Source organism: Staurois parvus, unplaced genomic scaffold, assembly GCF_062004578.1.
Source record: "Staurois parvus isolate SC_StPar_1 unplaced genomic scaffold, SC_StPar_1.0 ptg000315l, whole genome shotgun sequence".
Taxonomy (NCBI): Eukaryota; Metazoa; Chordata; class Amphibia; order Anura; family Ranidae; genus Staurois; species Staurois parvus.
Genome location: NW_028318111.1, coordinates 3,512,791 through 3,527,157, shown reverse-complemented (window position 1 = coordinate 3,527,157; position 14,367 = coordinate 3,512,791). Strand labels below are relative to the sequence as shown.

Below are 14,367 nucleotides of genomic sequence, written 5' to 3'. Positions count from 1 at the left end.
CCCTCTATGTTGTCCTAAAAATATTTCAAACACTTGTGCAACTCCTAGAATTCAGACAGTCTGTTTCACTGATCCCTTTCCTCTAAAGACTTCATTTTGAACAGGTGTTACAATAAATATGATGGGCACCTGTTCTCAAGTTTAAAGTCTTTACTGTGGAACGAAGCAAGGCTTATTTTGGGGGCTGGTGTAGTGTCTATTTAATTTGGCACTGTTAGCCACCCGGGAGGAATGTAACATGAAAGCAAGTGAAGCAGTCATGGGCAACTTGTAGCCTTCCAGTTGTTGAAAAACTAAAGGTTTCAGCAGACCTTCTGAGACTGAATATCACCAATGATATGTACTATTACATACTTGTCTTGTTTGCTGGTCATCGTTGTCTGTTAAGAGTCTGCAAGCCAGCCATAGGATTGCTAGTCCCAATATTACTTTTATTTTCAATGATTTTATTAGAAAAGTGCATAAGAACAATTACAACAGACTGGCTGACGTCAGTACACAAATAATTGATATGACAGTAATGCAGAATTCCACATCCAAGTGGCAATTAAGACATGACCCAGTGTCAAATATACAAACAGGAAAGATACTTATGGATTCAGATGCACATCATATTATTGTTGGAGGTAATGACAATCAACTATAAATGCAAAAGAACTAAATTAGTCCATTAAAGACCAAACATAAAGTTAACCTGGTAATGATAAGGCATCATACAGTATATCGATAACAATATAAAAGGCTGTAGCAACAACTGTGCAGTGGGAAAGAGGAACAAGGGCAGGGGAAGGAAGAAAAGGAGCGAAACGGAAAAACATTGCACGGTTGTTCTGAGATCATGAGTAGGCCATAAGCCTTAAGAGATACCAGGGACCACTGATTTCAATTTCTGTACTGTGAAAAGAAAAGAAGAATGAAGGAGAAAAATAGAAAAAAGAAAGGAGAAAAAAAAGGTATAAACGAGGGGGGTATACTCAAGGCGCCTAAGTAACTGTGATATAGCAGATCCACAGATCCCAGGTTCTGTCAGATCTCCCAGTATTATTTTGAAGAATGCAGGTGAGTCTATCATTGACCATAATCCAGTTTAGTTTAATCTTGACATAATCAAGCGGAACCACCGACTGTTTCCAATATTTGGGTATAGTGATTCTCTCCGCCAAAAATCAAAGATTAGATTCACCGACGTTTTAGAGGCTGCTTCAGGGAATTTCTCAAAAACGCCATTTCTGGAGATCTGCGGATATTCACACTCATCACCGAATAAATAAAATTAAACATTCATATCCAGAATCTAGTGACCACAGAACATTGCCACCAGATATAATACATTGTTCCCAATTGCTTACAATGCCAAAAACAGTGGGGTGATGCAGATGGATGCATTTTTGCGACTCATGTGGGATCCAAATACCACTGTAAAAGCATTTTATAATTAGCTTCTATCAACATCGCATTAATAGATATTTTGGATAAAGCATAGGCTATAGCCTCCAATATTACTTTTAAATATAATTTTCTTTGTCAATGTAACTTGAATTTTGGACACAGTTCCAGGCGGTGGAGATTGTATAATTGCAATACAATGTCTGGTTTCAGGACAACAAACATGCTAATACACATAACGTATTTCTGATTTGCAGTCTTCTCCTCATGTGGGGAGTTGACTTATGGGGTTGGATGAGTTGGTGTAATGTACCCAATGGAGATTAAGCTGGAGAAGGGACTTCCTTTGCACCTCTTGCCCAACACCCCTAGTAGTGGTGACAGGAGATGTGAGTACAGAGAATTGTACAAGGGTCGATGTTGTAGGCAGATCCAACTGTTGGATGGGGGACACAGATGACTGTGATCCACCAAACAAGGACAAGAGGCCAGAACACAGTGACACCCAATTAGAAGACAGGAGCAAAGCTAGGACTCAAGCCAAATGTCACAATCAGGGGTCAGGCTTGAAGGCAAGTAGCTATAGCAGTAGAGAAACACCCACCAACCAGCTGAACACAAGCAGGTCACCCTAGCAGATGACATGGGCTCAATCGAGGTGGGGAGCCTAAGCGCTAATCAGTGATCACCAGAGAAAAGTGATTGCAAGTTGGGATCAAGCAGAAGCATAGTCAAAAAACAAGCCAAAGATTGGTAACGAGTGGTAGCGGACATACGCACAGCAGCAGGCATGAAAAGAGTGAGAAATTGCCTGCAGAGAGCACAATAATTTGGCAAACAGGAACTGCAAAGGCATGGTTAAAATAGGAACGTCACAGGAGGAGTAAATGGTTAAAAGTTCAAGCGAAACAAGATTCAAGGCAGGATCATTCAAGGAACTGTCCAAGGAGCTGTCCAGCATCCCAGGTGGCTCAGTAAGAAGAGACATTGCCAGATACAGCCCAGGTTGCAGGTTCAGACCTGGATGCTGACATCAAAGGCTGTCAACAGTCAGACAGTGAAGGACAAAAGGCCGAGTCAGTATTCAAGCCAAGGTCAATTCATACTCAGGCAGTGAGATACTAAATCAGGAAGAAGATACAAAATCCAAACATAGGCTGAAGTCACCACAGGAATACAGGAAATCAAAGACACGTCAGAGGCAAGCCAGATCATGCATGAGAAGGTAAATGTCGAAGTCAGGTCCCAGGTAAATCAGGGACTAGCTAAAGACCACTTAGCAGTTTGTTCATATCACAATCCAGCTTAAAGCGGTTCTAAAGGCTCAACCTTCTGTGTGCAGCAGCCCCTCAAACCTTACCTGAGCCCCCTCTGATCCAGCAATGTTCTCGACAGCCTCTGCTGTCTGGGGACTCTTCCTCCTCATTGGCTGAGACAGCAACAGGAGCCCATTGGCTTACACTGCTGTCATTCACAGCCAGTGGGGAGAGGGCCAATCCACAGCACTATGTGTGTCTTATGGACGTATAGAGCAGCAGCTCGCGGACGAGCAGGCACAAGTGCCCCAGGGTAAGTGGATTTCCCTGGGGGCACTGCTGTAGGAGGAGGAGCTAGGAGTTCTGGAGGGGACATAAAAAGAAGAGGATTGGGGCTGCTCTGTGCAAAATCACTGTCCAGAGCAATAAGTATAGACATGTTTGGTATTTTAGAAAAAAACAAACAAGCTTTAGTGTCACTTTAAATATGCCATTTGGCGCCAATACCAGTGCCAAGTATGCATGTGTGCCTCTTCGCTTCCACAAGAATTGGTCAGGTATGGAATATGCATACTTACATTGGTTCAAGCTGGAACATTGTAACTACATTGTAAAACCATTCTAGCTTTAAGAAGCAACTGAGCTGCAGAGGTATGCCCATTGACCAATACACCATTGTTGGAGCCATATTACAGAGAAAAAGAAGAAGAGAACAGAAGTCATCTGTTTAGAGGAATCACTCATGTCAAATAAAATATCCCACACTAGGATGAAAGTGCATTCAGCCCGTATATTGGACTGGATGCTGTATTCGATCTTCACATGCTAGAAAAGAGTGATAGGACTCAAAAAATTGACTACTCCAAACTCTGTTCCACCTTCCTATTCCCAAAGATATAAAAGTATCCCTCCTACATCAACCAATTCCGGGCCATCCACCTTCTCAGAAAAAAAAATGCCTATGCATTTATTTCTAGTCGCCAAACAATCAATAGCAAAAGCCTGGAAGAAACCTTCTGCTCCTTTTCCAGCAGTCAAAGAAGGCATGAACCTTATGTTGACCAATGAAGAATTGTCCAGCATATTAAATTACTCACAACCCAAAATTCTTAAAGTATGGGAGCCATGGCTTTACTATGCCTTAAATTTTTAAATACCTTGAGTTTGACATACTCATAGCTCTTCACTCCACTCATGACCCTAAGCTGTGGGGACGACCACTCCAGTTTTCCCCATTCCCCCATCCTTTTCTCCCCACGCTTTCTTTTTTTGTATAATCTCTTTTTATTGAAGTAAGGATTTTCAATACAATGGAAGGGAAAAAAACCAGTCATGTATACAGAGACAGAAAATTTGTGTCCATAAATCCAATCACCAATTCACCAGCAAACTACAGCTACAGTATGTACAACAGGAAAAGGCATTCAGGTCACTGTATGCAACCCCCACCTTCTACTAAATCTTCCTTTCTCTACTGATCTCTATGCTCTCTGCCCTCGCTGTCCAATTATCGAGTAGTCTATACCATATGATGGCCCAATATTTTCATGTTGGATATAGTGTCATACCACTCTGGTACATGTGCAGAATCTGTTATATTTTTGTGTTTGCTTATGTTTTTCTCTTTTTTTGGGTACACTGATATGCTTAGATCAGCCTTTCTCAACCAGGGTGCCCAGAAACCCCAGGGTGCCTTGGCAAAATGTCTAAAAATAGCCCAAAACCTGTATTCAAGCCAGTGGGTGGAACAATCCCGCTGGCATCCCAACAACCGATAACATCATCAGTTGATAAGGAGGATGTTGATTGGCTGCACAGCAGCCTTGTTTGATCCTCCCCTGCCCTTCTCCATCAGTGCTGGGGTCACATTAGCTGAGTGATTGAGAAAAACTGAGGGAGAAAAGAAAAATTGGAATATTAGTACCAGTGTGCAAATGGGTATTTGCTTTGAAAGAATAAATCACCTCTAATGTTCGGTGTCTTACATGTATAGATTTTGCTGTGTTATATAAAACTATTAGAATAGTTTTTTACATTTTAGAATTGGGGGGTCCCTCAAGACTTTCCAAAATTTTAGACATGTGCCTTGACATTGTCCATAATTGTAAAGGGTGCCTTGACTGAAAAAAGGTTGAGAAACACTGGTTTAGATTACTGAAAGCCCCTGCGTGGACATTCTTTTGGCTATTCCTGTTTTCTTTGTTGTTGAAAAACCAATAAAAGAAATAGAACAAAAAAACAGGAAAGAAAGAAAAAAAGGAAAAACAGGAAGAAAAAAGAAAGAATGGAGCAAGATCTAACAGGGATGATCCCAATTGGTCATTTAGAACTACTCTCATTCACCTTGAGAATATATTTTCATATCAAACATAGTACTACTGCATGACCTTGTCCTCTATCGCATCGCATGGAAGAAGGGCATGCAGTGGTATGTCTGATATGAAAATACATTGTCAAGGTGTATGTGAGTAGTTGGTCTTGACTGATTGGGATCACCACTCTGTTAGATATTAGGCCAGAGAGATTTTTGGTAACTAGCTTTCAGTTTCAGTGAGGCAAGCTGGCCACAGGGCTTAAACCGAGGTCAATATCTGTGAATTTATGGATTATTTTAGTGACTCTGGACCAGAGTTACTTTATCTTGGGACAATACCAGATATTATATATGCTTTATTGGTGGATGACACCAATTACTGATTGCTAATGTAAGATGGAATCCCTGTACAAGAAAGATTTATGCCAAACTAACCCTCCCAGTTTCTGTATTTGTGGACAACGTATTGCAGACCCACAAGGCTAGTGTAGCTTGCACCACAGAAGAGGCGTCCCTAAGGTAGGTGTCACCAGGTACAGTAACACTTGGTGACACCCCCTCCGACGATCCCCACAGAATGGACAATCCCTGCGGATTGAGCATAATGGATCGGAGTCCGATCCATTATGCTCAATCCGCAGATCCGATGCATCCTGCGGGGATATTCGGCTTTCTTTACAACGTACCTTTTCTTGGAGTGGGTCCGGTGTCACCCTGTATCGGTTGCATGGCGACGAGGTTGCATGCAACCTATACGGGGTGACACTGGACCCACTCCAAGAAAAGGTAAGTTGTAAAGAAAGCCTACGAACCCCGCAGGATAGGGATTGTCGGCTAGCTTTACAACTTACCTTTTTGTGGAGCAGGTCCGGTGTCACCCCGTGCGGTCGGTGTCACCCAGTGCGGACCGCACTCCCCGCACCTGCCCCGGGACGCCACTGCACCACAGTGATCCCCATAGTGACCATTCAGGGGGCTACACAGCCGATCCAATGAAAAAATGCTTATGTGATTTAGACTGGATGTACACTTATGCATGGTGGTTATATTGTATATTTTGGGCTGGTTCACACCACAATTTCTGCGTTCCAGATGTGTTTCTGCCTGTGTGTTTTTGATGTTTTTTCAGTGTGTTTTTTTATGTGTTCCAGTGCATTTTTTCTCTCTTTTTTTCTTCACCTTAGTTGAGGATATGTGCTCTCCAGTGCGTTTTTAATGCATTTTGCTGGGTTCCATACATAAAAAAATGCAACTTGTTATAATTCGGATTTGATCCATATATTGGCAGGCTGGTTGTAGCGAAGTTGATCCATTGATCAACTTCAGTACTACCAGCCTGTTGATTGTTTTGCATGCGATTGCTGCCGTCGGCTATAGCTGCCAGCAGTGAACATTGTGTTTTGCTTGCAAACAAGGCAAAACACAATAGCACTGCGGGAGCGATTCCCCCATCCACACTGACTGTATTAATGTGGAACTGAGCAATTAGATTTCCTGCGGTTGCAGGAAACAAAATCAAATCATCTATGATTTGCTTATCTTTAACTGATACTGACAAAGGAACATTTTTTCCTCCCACTGACATTGACATAGCAGTGTTTTTTCCTCCCACTGACACCAAGACAGAAACATTTTTTTACCTCCCAAAGACACTGGATGTACAGACATTTTTTCCTTCCACTGACACTGTCACAAAGGCCTTTTTTCGTCTCACTGACACCAACACAGCATAATTTTTTACGTCCACTGCCACCAGACGCATGGGCATTTTTTGCTGTCATTGACACAGACGCAGCTGCCTTTTTTTTCCTTCCAGTGACACCACCATTGTAGGGGCATTTCTTCCTTCACCACTGTTACCCCTTGCACTATTAGGCCCCATTTACACCTAAGCAGTTTGGCGCTTGAATGCCAGAGTGCAACATCACTCAGGGTGAAGAAATCCATTATTCTCAATGAATGCTTGTCGCCTGCTGCTTGAAGCTCAAAACAGTCCATGAGCTTCTTTTGGGGTAGAATCGCTAGAGATGTGCATAATGAAAACATTTGTTTTCTTTCGTTTCAGATTCATTTGTTAAGTAAATCATTTTGTTTCATCATATTCATTACGTTGGAATGATTTATTTGCGGAATTGATTTTATTCTGATTAAATTAATATATTCGTTGTACTGAATTGATTCGTATTGTCGGAAGTTATATTGGAAGATTTGGATTTTTTCGTTATGTTTCCAGTGCGACTTTATAATGCGACTTCAATATGACTTGCTTAAGACTTCGATGCAACTTGGATGCTTGCAACTTTGATGTACTTGCTTGCGACTTTGATGTTTTGCGATGTTATCTTTCGCAAATCATAATAACACAGAGTGTGACACATATTATTGAACTTACAAAATCCTCTGAAGTTGCAAATTTATTATTATTATTAGAGGTACTGATATAGCACTGTCAATTTACATATATATTGTACATTCACATCAGTCCCTAACCCTCAAGGGCTGTACAATCTAAGGTCCCTAACTCACATTCATACATACACATACTAGGGCCAATTTAGACAGGAGCCAATTAACCTACCAGCATGTTTTTGGAGTGTGGGAGGAAACTGGAGTACCCAGAGGAAACCCACGCAGGCACAAGGAGAACATGCAAACTCCAGGCAGGTGGTGCAGTGGTTGGCAAACAAACAAAACAAATGAATATGAATTATCTTGTTGTTTTCATTATAATTTATTTCACTGAAATTCCTTACTATTGTGACTCGGAGATTTGCACACATCCAAATAATGGAAATTTGTCTGCATTTCGACTTTTTTGGCCCATAGATTTTAATGTGCCTGAAAAACAGTTGAAAAATGCATGATGCATTTTAAGGCCCCCCCATTTAAAGTCAATGGGGCCAAAAGTGTTCAATTCTCCTGTACTGAAAGTCGCATGTAAAAAAAGTGCAAACAAATGCGCGATTAAGAAAAAAAGACCCTAATGTTGTAGTATGAATGGGCCACATACTGTACATTGGCACTATTTTGGCACATGTTGCAATCAATAAATAACTTTTGTCAAGGTGTGCGAGGCGTGTCCCTTTTGGCCCGTCCCCATTTTTAGGGGGCAGTGATGAGGGTGCACTGATGGGCACTGATAAGCTGCACTGAAGGACAATAATAGGCTGCACTGAGCGCATAATTTTGCGCGCTTGTTATCACTTTTTCACTTTAAAATTTATTTGAGTGCTGCATTTTGTTTATATACAGTCAGGTCCATAAATATTGGGACATCGACACAATTCTAACATTTTTGGCTCTATACACCACCACATGGATTTGAAATGAAACAAACAAGATGTGCTTTAACTACAGACTGTCAGCTTTAATTTGAGGGTATTTACATCCAAATCAGGTGAACGATGTAGGAATTACAACAGTTTGCATATGTGCCTCCCACTTGTTAAGGGACCAAAAGTAATGGGACAGAATAATAATCATAAATCAAACGTTCACTTTTTAATACTTGGTTGCAAATCCTTTGCAGTCAATTACAGCCTGAAGTCTGGAACGCATAGACATCACCAGACGCTGGGTTTCATCCCTGGTGATGCTCTGCCAGGCCTCTACTGCAACTGTCTTCAGTTCCTGCTTGTTCTTGGGGCATTTTCCCTTCAGTTTTGTCTTCAGCAAGTGAAATGCATGCTCAATCGGATTCAGGTCAGGTGATTGACTTGGCCATTGCATCACATTCCACTTCTTTCCCTTAAAAAGCTCTTTGGATGTAAATACCCTCAAATTAAAGCTGACAGTCTGCAGGTAAAGCACATCTTGTTCGTTTCATTTCAAATCCATTGTGGTGGTGTATAGAGCTAAAAATGTTAGAATTGTGTCGATGTCCCAATATTTATGGACCTGACTGTATATATGTTTGAGGATTTTAGGGGTTTTCCTTATGCAAGCTGCTTTTTACCTTATTTCAGAAGCGCTCACTTTATTTTTGTTATTTAGGCTGCACTGATGGGCACTGATTATCACTGATGGGGCTGCGCTGATCATCAGGGCCCTGATTATCAGTGTAAATGTCCCCTGTGAGAATTGCTTTCCTTTCCTCAGTGACAATGCGTGAGGAAAGGAAATTTCAATAACTGGCATTTGTTTACATCTGATAAGCTGTGATTGGACACAGCTGATCACATGGTAAAGGCCCGCTGTGATTGGCCCTTTACCTTAATCTATGCCCTCCCAAAACTAGGCGACCGCGCTGTAGCTGTCTTTTGGCTATAGTGTGGTCGGCAACTGGTTAAAGGGTTAGTTCACCTTTACCTAAAACTTCCTATGCAGAAAGGGGTGTCTGTAGATACAAAACTGCAACTCTGATTAAAGTTGAATAATGCCGTTGCTATAGGCGGCTGACAATCACCGGGTCCCGGCCGGTGATTACCTGCCGGCGCCCGGTGATTACCAAGCATCTCGGACTGGGAGGATAATGCTTTGTTTACTAAAAGTCCTCCTCCTTGTTGGCTCAGGCACACTGCTTGGGCACAGCACAGCCATCCAGAGCAGTGTACTTACAGTGAAGCACCAACACACCGTCCCCTAGTAAAACACTCCCAGCACACAGTTAACCCTTTGATCACCCCACATGTTAACCCCTTCCTGTCCAGTGCCATTAGTACAGCGTCAGTGCTTTTTATTAGCGCTGATCACTGTATTGGTGTCACTGGGGATGTCAGTGACACCAAGTCAGTTCCCCTCAGTGTCACAATGCCCACCGCAGTCCTGCTATAAGTCGCTGATCGCTGCCATTACTAGTGAAAAAAAAATTCCAGTATATTTGTAAATGCTATAACTTTCACGTAAACCAATTCATTTACGTGTTGGGATTTTTTTTTAGCAAAGACATGTCGCAGGATACATTTTGGCCTAAAGTTATGACAAAATTAGATTTTTTAATTTTTTTACTTGACATGTTTAATAGCAAAAAGTCAAAAATATTGTTTTTTTTTCTCAAAATTGTTGGCCCTTTTTTTTATAGCACAAAAAATAAAGCACGCACAGGCAATCAAATACCACCGAAAGAAAGCTCTATTTGCGGGGAAAAAAAGGCCGTAAATTTAATTTGGGTGCAGCGTTGCATGACAGCGCAATTGGCCTGGTCAGGAAGGGGGGGGATCCTCAGGGGGGCAAGGGGTAAAACACTATTCACTTATGTAGTTATTATTGAATATGATTTGACACTATATATATATATTTTGTTATATAGTTTTAGGATTTCTACTATATAAAGTATAGGATTTATATGTGGATATATTTTTGTGTGTTTATAATGAATGGGGCTGACAGGACGTTTTGGCCATTCTCTCTGAGGAGACGGATAGAGCCCGCCTCCTGTTTATTTACATGCTCCTAACACATTATTAGCTCTGTACAAAACACCCCCAGTTCACTGTAATATGAGGAGGCTCCTTTCTGTCAACTCATTGGCCAGCTGCCTTTTCCCTTTGCTGTGATTGGCTTGCGTTGATGTTATCGCCACGGAGATTGGCTATTTGTTCCACTGCTGCCTGATTGGCCTTAGCAGCACGCCAGTTCCTATTGGCTAAGACGTCTCACCGCGGCTCCGGCTTGAAGCATTTCCTCGTCCAGTCGCCTCTTGATAGGTCGATAACTCGGGACTAAGCGCCCTGCCCCGCCGCTATGCCGATTGGCTCCCCTTTCAGCTGTGAACTGGGGAGGGGGATTTAGGCGTGTACGCGCCTCTGTCCTTGCTATAACCAGGGCGCGCCCCCGTTTCTCCCCCCACCAGCACCTCAGCCTGACTCGGTGTTCGCGCAGCGCGTCCCCGCCTCATATCCTCCTCCCCCCTCCATTTCTCTCTCTCTCCCAGCCTCTCTCCCCCTCTTCTATATCTATTTTTATTTATTTATTTGTAATTACCAATTTTTAATGAGGCGTTAGCAGCTGCTCTCCTCCATCGGGCCCTGCTCCCCTGCAGCTCATCCCTACCACCTCTGTGACAGCCTGGGAGCCGGTAAGAGGGGCTTTATTCATCTATAACACTGCCAGAGGGGCTTTTTCAGCTGGGTGTGGGGGGGTGTTGTCCTTTAAGGAGGAGTACTGTGTGGCCCCCAGGGGCCCCAGGCAGCAGAGGAGCCGTGTATTAATTCATTATGATTTATGATGGAGGGCCTGGTGTGGACAGAGCTGTCTCCCTATGTGGGGGGACCTTTAAAAATGTCAGATTGCAGTGAATGAGGACCAGCAAGCTGTGTGCTGATTGGAGGGGGGCCACACCTGTCTGATATCTGACAATAAATTAATTGTGGCCCCTTGGCTTCATGTCATGCTCAGTGATCGGCAGCTGATGCCTCAGTCAGGGGCCTAATTATGGGGGTACATGTTCTGATCCATTGGGAGGGGGCTGGGCCCTTCTTGGGGGTGCCCCTGGTTACCCCATATCAGCATGTGTTCCTTGTTTAGGCCCCATTTGTATCTGCTTGTTGCCTGACAGTTCTGTGCACAACAAACACGCCAAGGAAGCTCCTGCACCTCTTTTGGGCGCAGAGTCTGGCGCATTTTGATGCATGCACAATGCATGTCCGCTGGCTGCGCTTGGGGTGCCGTTAATGGTTTCAAGTGTTGCGGGAGTGCCCTGTGTGAAGGCGGCATTATGGTGGTAGCAGGAGGAGGCCCTGATGTGTACACCCCCCACCCCAGAGGAATGGGGCTCCCTTTAACAATGGCAGATTGCAGTGAATGAGGACCATCACGCCATCTGCTGAGGGGGGGGAGGGTGCCCACACCTGTCTGATATAAACCAATGAATTGGTTCAATGGCCCCTCCTCCGCTTATTGTTATGCTCGGTGATTGGCAGCTGATGCCCGCTGGTGGGGGGGTTAAGAAGTGCTGATCCGCCGGGAGGGGGTAGGGTGCTTTGTAGAGGGGGGCAGTGGCTGTCCCTGACTACCCCAAATCAGCATGTACTCGCTGTTTAGGCACCATCATGTATATCTGCGCAAAAGCCCTACGCAGGGCTTTTTTTTTTTTTTTTTGTACTGCTCAACAAAACATGCATTTGTTAGCCACATTTGGGGTGCCGTTAAGAATTGTGCGTGTTTTTTTTTTTTTTGCGCATTTTTCATGCGTTCTGGGGATGCACGCAGAATCACTTCTTTCAGTGCATGTTGCAGGAATGCTGTGGTGTGCATGGGGTCTTATGCTGGTAGCAGGAGGAGGCCCTGCTGTGTACATCACTGTCCCCTCCCATTCTTCTAGGGGATGGAGGCCCCCTTTAAAATGGCAGATTGCAGTGAATGAGGACCATCACGCCATCTGCTGAGGGGGAGAGGGTGCCCCTTTAAAGATTGAAGTGCTGAGGACTGGTCTGCTATGTGCTAAGGAATGTGGGGGGCACACCTGTCTGATATTTATATCAGGTATTTATATAGCGCTGTCAATTTATCATCCAATAAATTCATGGTTGCTCCTCCTCCTCTTCTAATGCTGTGTGATTGGCAGCAGATGCCCCAATCAGTGCCTGTCGTGGGAGGGGGGCTAGATATACTGATCCATCAAAAGAGGACAGGGTCCTTTTTAGAGGTGGTGGGGCAATGCGTATCCCTGGTCAACCCAGAACCAGCATGCTGTCATTGTATAGGCCCTGTTCACATCTGCAAGTTGCACTAATGTGCGTTTTTTATTTATTTATTTTTTTTGCATGACCGCATTCACTTGAATTAGCTGACCTGCATACAACAAACTGCCAAAGAAGCTCCTGCACCTTTTTCCGGCGCAGAGCTTGGCTTGTGACAAAACATGCTACTGCTTGCTGCATTTGGGGTACCTTTAGCAATCCGTGGCAGCTCAAGCGCCTTTTACACGCATTCCAGGAACACATTTGTGTTCCCATTACACTCTGGTGTGAATGTGGCCTTATGGTGGTAGCAGGAGGAGGCCATGCGGTTTATATCATCACCCCCAGAGGAAGGGGTCTCTATTTAAAGTGGAGCTCCAGTCTCCGGTGAAAAAAATATAAAAGGGGCTACAAAAACTGCTGACTTTACTTTTTTTTTTAATCACCTGTCCTAGGATCTAGCGGTGTCCTCACCGCAGCTGGGTTCACTGGCCGTCCTGTGTCCCCGATGCCGGAATCTTAAGTGTGGGCATCCAGCTGTGACCGCTTACGGCTTCACCGCCAGTTGCGCTGTGCTTTGTGAATGGTCCCAGGGGCCTCTGGGATCTGTCATGTGTCCCAGAAGACTGGGGGGGGGGGGGGGGGGGGAGTACTTCCACTTCCGGTCGCCTAAGCGATCACTGTAGGAGTGGGTATATGTCAAAATCAGGTACCCGCTCCCCAAAAGAGCCGATCTTTAATGGGGAGCAGGGGACAAGACCTTAAACTTCCCCTTTTTAGGTGGAGCTCCGCTTTAAAGATGGTGGAATACAGTGGCAAGTCTGGTACAGTGACCGCTTCTCTCTGTGCGGCTTTATGCATCTGTGTGATTTGGAGTCCTCCAAAGCTCTAGCACCTGGTCTATGACCCAGGGGCCAAGTATGGCACCTTTTGGTAACCCAAAAAATAATCAGTTTGATTTATTTATTTTTTTGTTCAATCGGCGGGTTGAACCACAAATAAAGAAAATGACCCGAATCCCCCATCCACATACTGGATGTGGACATGAGAATCCTCCTGAGTTTTTGTGTTCTGACAGCAAGCAGCAATCGGATTACATTGATCAGCGCTGCTTGCTATAGCCTGCGGTACTGATCAATTAGGGGGACTGGCAGGCTGGTTGTACAGAATTGGTTTGGTATATTGACATCTGTACAACTAGCCTGCCCATACATGGATAGAAATTCAGCCGGTCCCTCATAATCTGGCCTCATTTTAATCCATATATGGCCAGTTTTTGGCACTTATCACGTGGCCCTCAGGCAGCCCAGAAGGTAGCATTCTGTGGTTTTTTTTTTTTTTTTTTTTTTTTTTTTTTCCTTACACAGGAATAATCTTTTCTCGACATTTGTACTAGTGTAGCATGTGAAAAATCACAGGGTAAATAACGTGCGATGCTTGGCTTGCAGTGCCAGTTGTTGTTAGGCTTTGTTCACACGAGCATATACCAAATGTGGAAGTCCAGTCAATCCAAACGTAAACCTGCTCCCACCTGCATTCTAAGCCCTATACCAATGTCCCTCTAAAGGAAAGCTGTCTATACTTATCTATTCTAAATTCGTTCTGGTCCAGTCACATGATCGGCTCCCAGGGAAGCTTCAGTGTAAAGGAGGTGTAACTGAGAATGGGTTCCCCATAGTAATCTATAGGTGCCATCAGCGCCTAGACTCTGCAGCCATTGTCAACGATCTCTCTACACGGAAACTGCTGCTGGAGAGATCACATGACCAAACTGGCGACCCTTCAGAATAGG

General features: G+C 44.0%; 1 protein-coding gene across 2 annotated transcripts in view; it reads left to right on the top strand.

The window, feature by feature from the left end:
• The first annotated feature begins 10,689 nt into the window (after positions 1–10,689).
• R3HDM1 (R3H domain containing 1) overlaps positions 10,690–14,367 on the top strand; it is a 261,433-nt gene continuing 257,755 nt past the window's right edge. For both annotated transcript variants that reach the window (XM_089683588.1, XM_089683587.1), the window contains exon 1: positions 10,690–10,972. The gene's annotated coding sequence lies outside the window, so the exon portion shown is untranslated. The remainder of the gene's footprint in view (positions 10,973–14,367) is intronic.